Consider the following 12,820-nt stretch of genomic DNA (forward strand, 5'->3'; position numbering starts at 1 on the left):
GCAGGCAGGTGTTCAGCCATCTCCAGGAAAGCAGGGCTCCATCACGCGTAACGGTTACTTGGGAAGACAAACGCCATCACGCCCAATGTCCCCCCCTTCCTTCTTCTTCCCCTAGCTTATATACTGAGCATGATGTCATATGGTATGGAATAGCCCTTTGGCCAGTCTGGGTCAGCTGTCCTAGCTATGCTCCCTCCCAGCTTCTTATGCACCTGGCAGAGCACAAGAAGCTAAAAAGTCCTTGACTAGTGTAAACTCTACTCAGCAAGAACCAAAACATCAGTGTGTTATCAACATTATTCTCATCCTAAATCCAAAACACAGCACTCTACCAGCTACTAAGAAGAAAATTAACTCTATCCCAGCTGAAACCAGGACAGTAATATATTTGATGTTGGATGTAGCCCAGCTGCCCTCCAGCCTCTTCAAAAACAATTCCTTCAGCTTTAACTAGCTAATCTTACAAATACTTCAGCAATACAATTTACTGTAACTTCATAATAAGCATACAAGGCTTTGAGAAGTTGCTGTACAGTATTCTATTAAATATTTTTCCACAACTCAGCATGACAGTAACATCAACAAAGGCAAATGGATGAGAATCAGCTTCTTCCTTCCTGTATCTGCATATACAATGACTGCATATATGACCTTTCTATCTCCTTACTGATATAGGACTGTAAGCCTCTGAATAACAACATCTCTTCTGGCATTTTGGGTTGAAGATTGACAGGTTGTCCTTAAAGATAGTGGGAACCCTTGGACCCTAGACCTTAAAGATATATTGAGACACCTAATAGGATTTCTAAAGCCAGCTGGATATCTTATTCCTAGCAATTATCAGGTATTTCGGTACTGTAGAACTTTACATTGAAATGCATTTCTGAACTTTTAAATTATTACCTTAAAAATGCAGCCAAAACCCCTTGCAGACTGTAAGAATGGACCATGAAGAGCAGTGTCTATGAAGAGAGCCTAAAGGAGGGATCAGACTCAAGCTAATACAGAGCCTAAAGATTCTCCCAAGGGTTCCTGGATTCTCTGTAATAATCATATATTCAGTTAGTAATAATCCAGCCAGAAGATATCTGTCCTGTTTTCAGCTGGGATAGAGTTAATTTTCTTCTTAGTAGATGGTATAGTGCTGTGTTTTGGGTTTAGGATGAGAACAACCTTGATAACACACTGTTTTGTTTCTTGCTAAGTAGTGCTAAGCTGTTGCTAAGTAGTTGCTAAGTAGTGCTTATACTGGTCAAGGACTTTTCAGCTTCCCATGCTCTGCCAGGTGCACAAGAAGCTGGGAGGAGGCACAGCCAGGGCAGCTGAACCAGACTGGCCCAAGGGCTATTCCATACCATATGATGTCACGCTCAGTATATAAGCTGGGGGAAGAAGAAGGAAGGGGGGGACGTTCGGAGTGATGGCGTTTGTCTTCCCAAGTAACCGTTACGTGTGATGGGGCCCTGCTTTCCTGGGGATGGCTGAACACCTGCCTGACGATGGGAAGTAGTGAATGAATTCCTTGTTTTGCTTTGCTTGCATGCGCAGCTTTTGCTTTACCTATTTAACTGTTCTATTTTATTTTACTTCAGTTATTAAACTGTGAGGGGCTGTGTAGTGCTTAGTCGCTAGCTGGTGTTAAACCATGACATTCCTTTTTGGCGCCCAATGTGGGGCTTGAAGGGTTCGAGATAATGACAGATTTAATTGGAATGTGCTAGATCGAATTTATAGCTGTTATTGCTGCTTAGTTATTAATCGGCAGGCTTCCGTGCTTGCCACAGGGCTTGCTTGCCTTCCCGTATATTAGAGTCTAGTGCTCGTTACTGGCTGTTTTTTGCTTTTGCTGCTTGCTGTACTGCTTATCATCTTACTGTGCTGTGCCTGGGAACACTTTGATAACAGCAACGGCCATGTGCCTGGGCTGGCAGATGGCCAGGGCATCACTGCTGTTTCTGTGCTGCTGTACTGGACAGGCTGGAACTCCAGTGTGAACTCGAGTCGAAGGGACTGTGACCTGTGGATGAGTCCATGCGGGAGCAGGACACCCCAAAGCGTCTGTGGACATGGATAATCCCATGCCAGAGCAGCCCATGGAAGTTAAGGGTGGAGCAGATATCCACCTGCAGCCCGTGGAGGACCCCATGCTGGAGCAGGTGGATGCCCAAAGGAGGCTGTGACCCCATGGGAAGCCTGTGCTGGAGCAGGCTCCTGGCAGGACCTGTGGACCCGTGGAGAGAGGAGCCCACGCTGGAGCAGGTTTGCTGGCAGGACTTGTGACCCCGTGGAAGGGACCCACGCTGGAGCAGTTTGTGAAGAACTGCAGCCCGTGGGAAGGACTCACGTTAGAGAAGTTCATGGAGGACTGTCTGCCGTGGGAGGGACCCCACGTCGGAGCAGGGGCAAGGGGAGGACTCCATTGCAGTGTTAAACCCAATGGTCTGGTCCAAAGGGGCCAGGGGTGGAGATTGTAATGGAAATACCTTTAAATTGTTGTAACCCATGATCTGAGTTGCATGTTATGGGAATTACCATAGCAGGAACCCCTTGTTGCTAGCCAGGCTAGGAGCAAGGGGAGGAGTTCATTGCAATGAATAGAACCTGGTTCTCATGGGTGACTTCAACTACCCAGACATTTGCTGGAAGAACAATAGAGCAGCTCACATGTCATCCATCAAGTTCCTGGAATGCGTAGAGGACTGTTTCCTCTTACAAATGTTAGATGTGCCAACCAGGAAGGGGGCACTGCTGGACCTGCTATTCACAAACTTAAGTGTGGCTGAGACTCTCGTACCCCAAGCAGACTAGATTACTGCTATGTAATGTTGCTCCCTGCCCCAGTGAAATTTTAAAGTAAAACCTGAGGGGATTATGTGCTAGTCTAGTGGCTTAACTCAGATATCAAGAAGTAGCTATTTAAAATATGAACTTGTGTTAAGGTAGCCTTTATCTGTCCTTACATTCTTAGTTTAGCAGCTAATTCTCTCGCTCCAGAGATATGATTCTCAAAGATACTGAGTTCTCCAAAGGTATGATAAATAACTGTCATGTACTGTGAGCTCTCACCAGGTGAGATGAGCTGTGCCAGACCTCAGATAGGAGAATTTGTCCTGTAAACTGGCTGGAAAGCTGTCATTAACCTTCTCAAACTGAATTGTTAACACTGAGAATGGCCAAACCCTTGCAAACACCCCTGTCTTACTGTGGAGAAGCTCAGACTTATGTGTGTGTCCCTGTGCTGCTTGGGGGGAGGAGGTAGAGAATTTGGGAGTGAAGTTGAGCCCGGGAAGAAGGGAGGGGTGGGGGGGAAGGTGTTTTAAGATTTGGTTTTATTTCTCATTACCCTACTCTGGATTGGCAATGTATTAAATTAATTTCCCTGAGTTGAGTCTGTTTTGCCCATAATGGTAATTGCTGAGTGATCTCCCTGTCCTTATCTCAACCCATGAGCCTTTTGTCATAGTTTTCTCTCCCCTATCTAGTTGAGGAGGGGGAAGTGAGAGAGTGGCTTGGTGGGCACCTGGTGTCCAGCCAAGGTCAACCCACCACACCATCTTCCTCCACCTTGGAGTTTTGTGGCTGAGTTTATGCAAATAAGTGGTCTGGCCTCCATAGGATGGAGGCAGATGGCAATAATGGAGGGATGACTAGAGTATAAAGATGACAACTGTCCATCTGGAGTTCTACCACTTTACAGTTGCCAAAGTGAGGTCTTGCTTGTGTATATTTGCTCCTTCCTAGGTTTTTTTTTCTTATTGCCCCTTAACTTTACTTCAGAGTCGGATACTTACTGTGGCTGTATAACACCAGAGCTGGGTGTAGCTCTGCCAACTAAACTGTGGAAGTGGGATCACTGACAGGCAGGACTCAGTGCCTTGAGGTTGCTGTTTCTTCTTTCCAGCATGGAGCTGGGTAGAATGTCCTAAAGCTCAGCTCCTAGAGAGCATGTCTTCAGGCATTAGTGGGCTTCAGTGTTCAGCAAAAAAAAAAAAAAAAAAAGGACTAACAGGTCTAATGAGAATATTTATTTTTCAAGGTAAAATATTATGCCTGCCTACTGATTGTTATCTGGATTTTTAAAAACTGCAGCAAGCATAGCTGACCACCATCTCATCATGTCTACTGAAGCTGAAACTACTACTATCAACAGCCAGCCTGAGCACCAGGCTCCACTGAAAGCACAACCTTCAAAGAAGGAAAAAAAGAAAGGTAAGGAATACTTACCTCTTGAACACTTCCTCTAGTCAGTCTCCTTAATCTTTTGCACTTGCCTAAAACTAAGATCACTCTCACACCATAGTTGAAATAACTCTGAGATTTCAAGCTGACTGGAAGAGTGAATAAATAAGCTAGTAAAACAAATCTAACCAGAAGGTAGGCTTTTAGCTTGAAAGCTTCCTAGCTTTAAGTTTTGAAGCTCTCTGTTCCACTTGTTAAATGACTCATTTGCTGAGCCTGACAAGTCACCAAAAGCCTGGAGAAATGAAAGCCTACTGAGGAGGTGATCAGACCCAGGACCATCCTAGTAGCTGTCAGTCTGAACCTGAACTCACTTCCTCCCCTCCCTCTAGAGAGAGAGTGACATGCTGGACACAGATTATACTCCAGAGAAGCTAGAAAACTCATTTAATGAGAATTATTGTAGATCAGATAATAGATGATTTTTTTATTTTATAGATTAGGTCATGTAAATGTAATTACCTCAGAGGTACATACCTAGGTGCACACTCTGAGTATGTTGAGCATGCAGAGAAGAAAACCAAGCAGTTCTGAGGTAGTGGAAATAGCAAATATAGCTAAAATACCAAGTGATTACAGGGATGGGGGTACCAGGACTTGTAGAAATGATGGTGCTGATATAAAGTTCTAGCACAGGGACTAGGTGATTCTTGTATGGCAAGAAGAGATCTGACTATGCCAGAACTAGAGGCTAACATCTGAAAGGCTTACTGAACATCCTGTATGGCCATGGGAAGTACCACTTTGCTTGGTGTTGTTGCTTAGCACTTATATCTACTTGGCTGTTGCCTATAAATATTTTAGTCTTTTATGTGGCAAACAACTGTTCTTGAAGTCCCCAAATATTAAGCATTGGGCTCCACCCTTTGAACTGAGGCCAGATTCTTTAAGAACACTGTAACCTTAAAGGAGTAACTATCTTGCAGTGCATGCACTACTGGAAGGACTAAGGTTGTTATTCAGTTATACTCAAGGGACAGTTTTAATATGTACTAATATGATGTATTTTTATATTAAAAAAAAAAAAAGCTCTCAAAGCCACAACATAGACATTTTTCTCTTTAAAATGGACCAAAAAAAAACAACCAACCACAAACCTTTCTCTGTCTCCAGGGCTGGAAAAGACAGATGAATCTCTCTTGGCCAGATTCAAAGGTGATGGTGTAAGATACAAAGCTAAACTCATTGGCATTGATGATGTCCCAGAGGCAAGAGGTGACAAAATGAGTCAGGATTCAATGATGAAGCTGAAGGTAAAAGCTTGACCTGGCATGTAAGGAACATCTTCTGGGTAGCCTTCAGAAAGCTGATCAAATGGTCGCTTTGGCATAACTTAAAATACAGCTTAATAGTAACATAGTAATAACAGCACCATCCTAGATGGACATAACTTCTAAAGCTGTAACCCCTTGCTCAAAGGACAGTGTTTCTCTAATGGCTTGGGAATACTCCTCTGGGTCTCAGCATGGATGCTAATAGCATGAGCACAAATAGTGAGCTTGGGTTTTGGGTGGGGAGGGGGGAACTTTGTGCAATTTAACATAAGAACTGCAAAGCCCCCTGCAAGGGGAAACTGTACCAGCAGCACACAGTGGACACCGTAAAAAGAAACGACGAGTACTCGTAGTGGGTGACTCTGTTGAAGGGTACTGAGGCACCCATCTGCCAACCTGACAGGGAGTCACGAGAGGTATGCTGCCTTCCAGGAGCTAAGGTTTGAGGCGTGGCCGAGAGGGTGCCACAACTCATCAAGAAAACGGACTACTATCTGTTGTTACTATTTCATGTAGGCATGAACGACACTGAAAGCCGAAACCTGGGTAAAATCAAGGAAGACTTTCAAGCCCTGGGGGTGCAAGTGAAAAACATTGGTGCCCAGGTTATCTTTTCCTCCATTTTGCCAGTTTGAGGGAAGGGGGTAGCCAGAAATAGGTGCATAATGCATATCAACTCCTGGCCACGTGGCTGATGCTGTCGTGAGGGTTTTGGCTTTTACGACAATGACGCATTCTTCAATGACTATAACATGCTAGGGAGGGATGGAATCCACCTGTCCAGAAGGGGCAAGGGAATCTTCAGCAACAGGCTGGCTAACTTGGTGAGGCGGGCTTTAAACTGAAGGACTTGGGGGGGTGGGGTCCAAAACAGAAATGCTCATGTCACCACATCCAACTGGGGAGTAAGTCAGGCCAACCAGAGCAGTGAAAAATGTTCCTTAGCTGTCTCCCAAGATGTGTACGAGAGGAGCAACCACCTCAAGTGTATGTATACAGATGCACACAGTCTGGGAAGCAAACAGGAGGAACTGGAGCTCTGTGCCCAGTCAGAAGGTTATGATATCATAGGAGTAACTGAGACGTGGTGGGACAACTCACATGACTGGGGAATCGCGATGGATGGTTATAGGCTGTTTTGCAAGACAGGCAGGGAAGAAGAGGTGGAGGAGTCACACTGTATATTAAGGAAAACCTCGAATGTATCGAAGTCAACTATGGTGATTGTGAGTGGTCTATTGAATGCCTCTGGGTTAAAATTGGGGGTCATCTCCAAGCAGGACCTTACAGTGGGCATCTGCTACCGACCTCCAAACCACGATGATAAAGCCGATGAAGCAATATTTGGGACACTAAGGCAAGCTTCTGGTCAACAGAACCTGGTTCTCATGGGTGACTTCAACTACCCAGACATTTGCTGGAAGAACAATACAGCAGCTCACATGTCATCCATCAAGTTCCTGGAATGCGTAGAGGACTGTTTCCTCTTACAAATGTTAGATGTGCCAACCAGGAAGGGGGCACTGCTGGACCTGCTATTCACAAACCAAGAAAACCTGCTGTGTAACATCTCGGTCAGTAACAACCTTGGCTGCAGTGATCACAATATTGTGGCGTTTGGGATCCGGCTGAGCATGCTGAAGGTTAGCACCAAGACAAGGGTTCTAGATTTTAGAAGAGCAAACTTCAGCTCGGTCAGAGCTCAGTTGGGAGGGATTCCGTGGGAAGCTTCCATGGAGGATAAAGGAGCCAGCGAGTGCTGGGAGTTCTTCAAGAATGCTCTCTTGGAAGCACAAAACCAGTTTATCCCCTATAAAAGAAAGGGAAGGAAGCGGAGCAAGAGGCCCCCTTGGCTCAACCACGAGCTCTTGGGTCTGCTTAAAACCAAGAGAGATGCGTACCAGAGATGGAGAAGTGGAAGATTGTCCACTGAGAACTACAAGGGCATTGCCAGAGTGTGCAGAGATGCAGTTAGAAAGGCAAAAGCTCAGCTTGAACTGGAACTGGCCAGAGATGTCAAAAATAACAAGAAAGGGTTCTTCAGGTCTAAGTTGCAAGTGGAAACAGAAGGAAAACATAGGCCCACTGTTAAACAGTAGAGGTGAATCAGTCACCAACAATGCTGAAAAGGCAGAGGTTCTCAACACTTTCTTCACCTCTGTCTTTACCAACACTGTTGGATCTCAGGCGTTGGGAACGAAAATCCAGGAGGATCCAAACATAGACCCACCATCAGTGAAGGAGGAGTTAGTATGTGAATTATTACAGGAGCTTGGTAAATGGCTCTTTTTCAAACTGGCAACCCGTCACAAGTGGGGTCCCCCAGGGATCGATATTGGGCCCAATGCTATTCAATATCTTCATAAGTGATCTGGATAACGGGATCAAGTGTAGCCTGACGAAGTTTGCAGATGACACCAAATTGAGTGGGGAAGTAGACACTCTGGAAGGGAGAGCCACCCTGCAGGAAGACCTGGATAGGCTGGAAGAGTGGGCTAACAGGAACCTTATGAAGTTTAACAAGGACAAGTGTAAGGTCTTGCACCTGGGAAAACATAATCCAGGAGTGCAGCTCAGACTGGGATCCACCTGGCTGGATAGCAGCTCTGTGGAAAGGGACCTGGGGGTCCTGGTGGACAGGAAGCTCAACATGAGTGAGCAGTGTGCTGCTGCGGCCAAGAAGGCCAATAGGATGCTGGGTTGCATCAAAAAGGGCATCACCAGCAGAGATAAAGAAGTCATTATCCCTCTCTACTCGGCGCTTGTCGGGCCACACCTGGAATACTGTGTACAGTTCTGGTCCCCGTTATACAAAAAAAGATGTGGACAGGCCGGAGGGGGTCCAGAGAAGGGCCACCAAGATGATCAAGGGTCTGGGAAGCCTGCCATACGAGGATAGGCTGAGAGAGCTGGGTTTGTTCAGCCTTGAGAAAAGGAGGCTTAGAGGTGATCTCATCACCATGTACCAGTACTGAAAGGGGAGCTACAAAGAAGATGGAGACTCCCTTTTTACAAGGAGTCGCATGGTGAGGACAAGGGGTAACGGGTACAAGTTACTCCCAGGGAGATTCCAATTGGACACGAGAGGTAAATTTTTCACAATGATGATGAGAACAGTCAACCATTGGAATAATCTCCCCAGGGAAGTGGTTGACTCAGCTATGCTGAACACATTTAAGACTCAGCTGGACATGGTGCTGGGCCATCTCATCTAGATTGTGCTAGAAAGGTTGGACCAGATGATCCTTGAGGTCCCTTCCAACCTGGTATTCTATGATTCAATGTTAAACCCTATAACCTGGCCCAAAGGGACCGGGGTGGAGATTGTAATGGAAATACCTTTAAAATTGTTGTAACCCATGATCTGAGTTGCATGTTATAGGAATTACTATAGCAGGAACCACCTGAACCAATGGAGGAGAAGTCTTACAAGAAGCAGTGCAAGTGCAGCAGTGACCCGACCTGAGCTGGCTTTGGTGCCCAATAACTCCACGCAACACACCACCTCTCCTGTCCTGAGTGACCACCATCACAGGTGGAGCCCAAAGTCCTGGAGTAAATGAACTCAGTGGACATTTTGTGGACATCTGTGGATGTTTATAGACCTTTTACAGACATTTCACAGGGCTGGTCCATAGACTAAGGGAACGATACCTGTGTATTGTATCAAAGAATGGGAAGGGGGGTGGTGGTTAATGAGGATGTATTGGATAACGTGGGACCTGAGCATGATGTAAATGGTATGGAATAAGGGGTGGATACTGTCCTGGTTTCAGCTGGGATAAGAGTTAATTTTCTTCCTAGTAGCTGGTATAGTGCTGTGTTTTGGATTTAGGATGAGAATCATGTTGATAACACACTGATGTTTTAGTTGTTGCTGAGTAGTGCTTACACTGGTCAAGGACTTCTCAGCTTCCCATGCTCTGCCAGGTGCACAAGAAGCTGGGAGGGGGCACAGCCAGGACAGCTGACCCAGACTGGCCAAAGGGCTATTCCATACCATATGACATCATGCTCAGCATATAAAGCTAGGGGAAGAAGGAGGAAGGGGGGGCATTTGGTGTGATGGCTTTTGTCTTCCCAAGTAACCGTTACACGTGATGGAGCCCTGCTTTCCTGGGGATGGCTGAACACCTGCCTGCTGATGGGAAGTAGTGAATGAATTCCTTGTTTTGCTTTGCTTGCATGCGCAGCTTTTGCTTTACCTATTTAACTGTTCTATTTTGTTTTACTTCAATTATTAAACTGTCTTTATCTCAACCCATGAGTTTTCTCCCTCTTACTCTTCTGATTCTCTCCCCCCTCCCACTGGGGTGGGGGGAGTGAGTGAGCGGGTGTGTGGTGCTTAGTTGCTAACTGGGGTTAAACCACAACAATATCAAACCTGTGCTGTACTTGAATCTGAACACCAAAATAATAATAATGATGATCAAAACAAAGAGAGAGAGAGAAGCAGTAATCCTTATGGTTTTGAAGGTTCCTCAAAGTCTGTTCAGGTATTTCAAGCAATAATAGCAGCAGCTACCGTCATGCCTAGACACATGTGTGAGAGGCAGCACTGGGTTGTTCAGACAGTATTCACATGTCCTCACAACATGCTTTGCATACTGTCACAGGTGAATTGTTAAGAGATGTCCTTGTCATGGGGTTAACTAAAAGGGTTTTATTAATGATTAAATAATGATCAAATGATAATTGATTATTGAATGCTAATTAATTGATAACCAAATGGTGATTAAGCAATAATTGAATGGTAATCAGTGATTTAAATGATAATTTAAACAATAATTTAGACTATGACTAGACAGCAGTCAAACGCTCTACTACTTACTACACTTCTAATAATTAAGCTATAGCTGGATATATAAATGTCACTAGCATACAATATACCTTTAGGCCTAATGTAAAATGTCACTTACCTTGTTATAGATATCAGCTGCCAGGTAAGCGGGGCGGGTCTCAACCTCAAGGAGTAACCTTGAGAGGCATCGCTGCTCAAGGGGGAGATCACTACTGTGCAGCCTGCTGCCATACAGGAGAGCTCAAGGGGGGTGGGGTGGGGTGGGCTGGGCTACAAGTATTTGTAGTGTAAAGTGATTGACTCATAGTCAAACCTCCTTTCGTGTATGTGCAGCTGTAGCAGTTTTAGTTTTGTCTAGTCCCAGCTCAGGCTGGTACTGTTAGCTCCTGATAAAACACAGCCTAGACTCCTTGGCTCCTAAGATATGGTCTAGCATAATTCTCAAGGTTTGCACAGCAAGGCTGATTTCAGTCAGGCCTACTTGTCGGTGATGCCTGAACCAAAGTACTGTTCACTCAGTCAGAGTAGGTGCATCTGTCACACATATTGCAATTTAAGTAAGTCCTAAAGCAGATGGATCCCATTTTATTTTTAGTGTACATATACCTATTATGAGACTCACATTCTTACACCATTTAGTGCTGACCATTCTCGTGAGATAGAGCTGCCTAGTCTATATTTCTGATAGTATAGCTATTCAGTTTTTTTGACACGATGTTTTTGTAGGGGCTAAGCCCTTAGTTCTCCTTCTAGTAATACTTACAGTGAAAAATAAAGGCTGTTTCCAAAGCATTGGAAACAGGCAGTCCAAGAGACTTGAAATAGTAACAGAAGTACTGTCAGCCTAAAACTGTACCTCTTCAGAAACAGATTGAGATTAGCTTCTATTTTCACACTCAGCATGCAATAGAAAACAGCTGCCTGAGCTCCCCCTCCCTGCAAGAACATGGCTTCAACTGCTATCAGTCACCTTTATTGTGCCACATACATGTAATATCAGTGAAGTAGATAAACCATTTTTATTTGACTCCTTGAAATACAGCAAGAAGTAGTTCCCTTTTTCATTGGATATCTGAGCAAGCTACCATTGGAATTGTCTGCATCGGAGATTTATTCTCTGTGTTGGAGAAACAAAACAGTATAGACATCTACAGAAGACCAAGGACGCCTACCTTCTGCTTTCCCCCAAAAGCAAGGCAGCCACCTCTAAACTGCATAGTATGGATATAAGCTGCAGGATAACATGCATGTTTCTCAGTTTATAGCTGAATAGAGAAGAATTACCATAACTGAATTTGTAATTTCTTTTTGTTCCTTTTGTTATTTATTACCAAGAGAACAAATAAAAAGCAGTGCTTACTGAAGAATGCCAATTACTTATGGTAAGCACTCTAAAGTCCGCTTTTCAGAAAAATCTACTTTCCTGCATGGAGACTGGGAAATAGTGTAAAATTTCAAGATTGAAAACAAACCATTTTTGTTTACTAGTACATTTTAAATATGGGAAAGACAGTTTCTATTTAATTAGAGAGCAGTTAACTGCCTAGTAAAAGCTGAGCATGACATCATATGGTATGGAATAGCCCTTTGGCCAGTCTGGGTCAGCTGTCCTGGCTGTGCCTCCTCCCAGCTTCTTGTGCACCTGGCAGAGCATGGGAAGCTGAAAAGTCCTTGACTAGTGCAAGCACTACTTAGCAACAACTAAAACACATCAGTGTGTTATCAACATTATTCTCATCCTAAATCCCAAACACAGCACTATACCAGCTACTAGGAAGAAAATTAACTATCCTAGCGAAAACCAGGAGAGTAAGGAACAAGTAGTTCCTAAAGCAGAGCTGTTTACAAGAGCAAATTCAGTATCTAACATCTTTGGAATCCTCATTTAGAATATTGGAGGAATAAAGGCCTAATATTCCTTTTTCTTCCTCTCTTCTCCCAACCAATACAGAACAACACTTTTTTCTTTTTTTTTTTTTTTTGTTGTTGTTGTTTTAAAGGAACCTAGAACTCTTCTAGCTTTCACTCTCAAAACCCAAACCACAAGCTAGCTGTTTATAAGGGCATTCTTATTCAGCAGTTTGCTGTAATCCAGATTTAAGGCATCATGTGTTGGACAGTCACAAGACAGAGGCAGCTCATAAATAACCTACTGTTTAGCAGTTAAGAATTGTTTAAGTATGTGGACTCAAGCTTAAAATAATCATCTAGTATAAGGATATTTACCCATGGTAATGTAGAATAAAGAAATTGACTTTTAATTTTTTCTGTTCCCTCATTTTTGTGTGTGTGGGGAAATGTGGAATATGGCAGGCAATTCCCCCCCCCCCCCCCCCCCCTTCAATCCTTAATTTGGGATAATTTCATTTAGAGGAATTTAAATCTGATACAGACTCAATCCAGCTTGATGAGTCCAGTTGCGCTGAACTCATTTGTTGAGCAAGAATGCAAGACACACTTGTAATTTGTACTGTTTCATCATACCTGCTTCAATTGATGCTATATA

At 44.1% G+C, this 12,820-nt stretch overlaps 1 pseudogene across 1 annotated transcript in view; it reads right to left on the reverse strand.

Annotated features, from left to right (window-relative positions):
• The window catches only part of LOC309601973 (complement component C9-like), a 41,585-nt pseudogene extending 30,022 nt beyond the window's left edge, over nucleotides 1-11,563 (reverse strand). Inside the window, exon 1 of the transcript in view lies at nucleotides 11,487-11,563. The product of the transcript in view is annotated as a complement component C9-like (transcript). The remainder of the gene's footprint in view (nucleotides 1-11,486) is intronic.
• Nucleotides 11,564-12,820: the final 1,257 nt, after the last annotated feature.

The sequence above is a fragment of the Platalea leucorodia genome, assembly GCF_965183815.1.
Source record: "Platalea leucorodia genome assembly, chromosome: W".
Taxonomy (NCBI): domain Eukaryota; kingdom Metazoa; phylum Chordata; class Aves; order Pelecaniformes; family Threskiornithidae; genus Platalea; species Platalea leucorodia.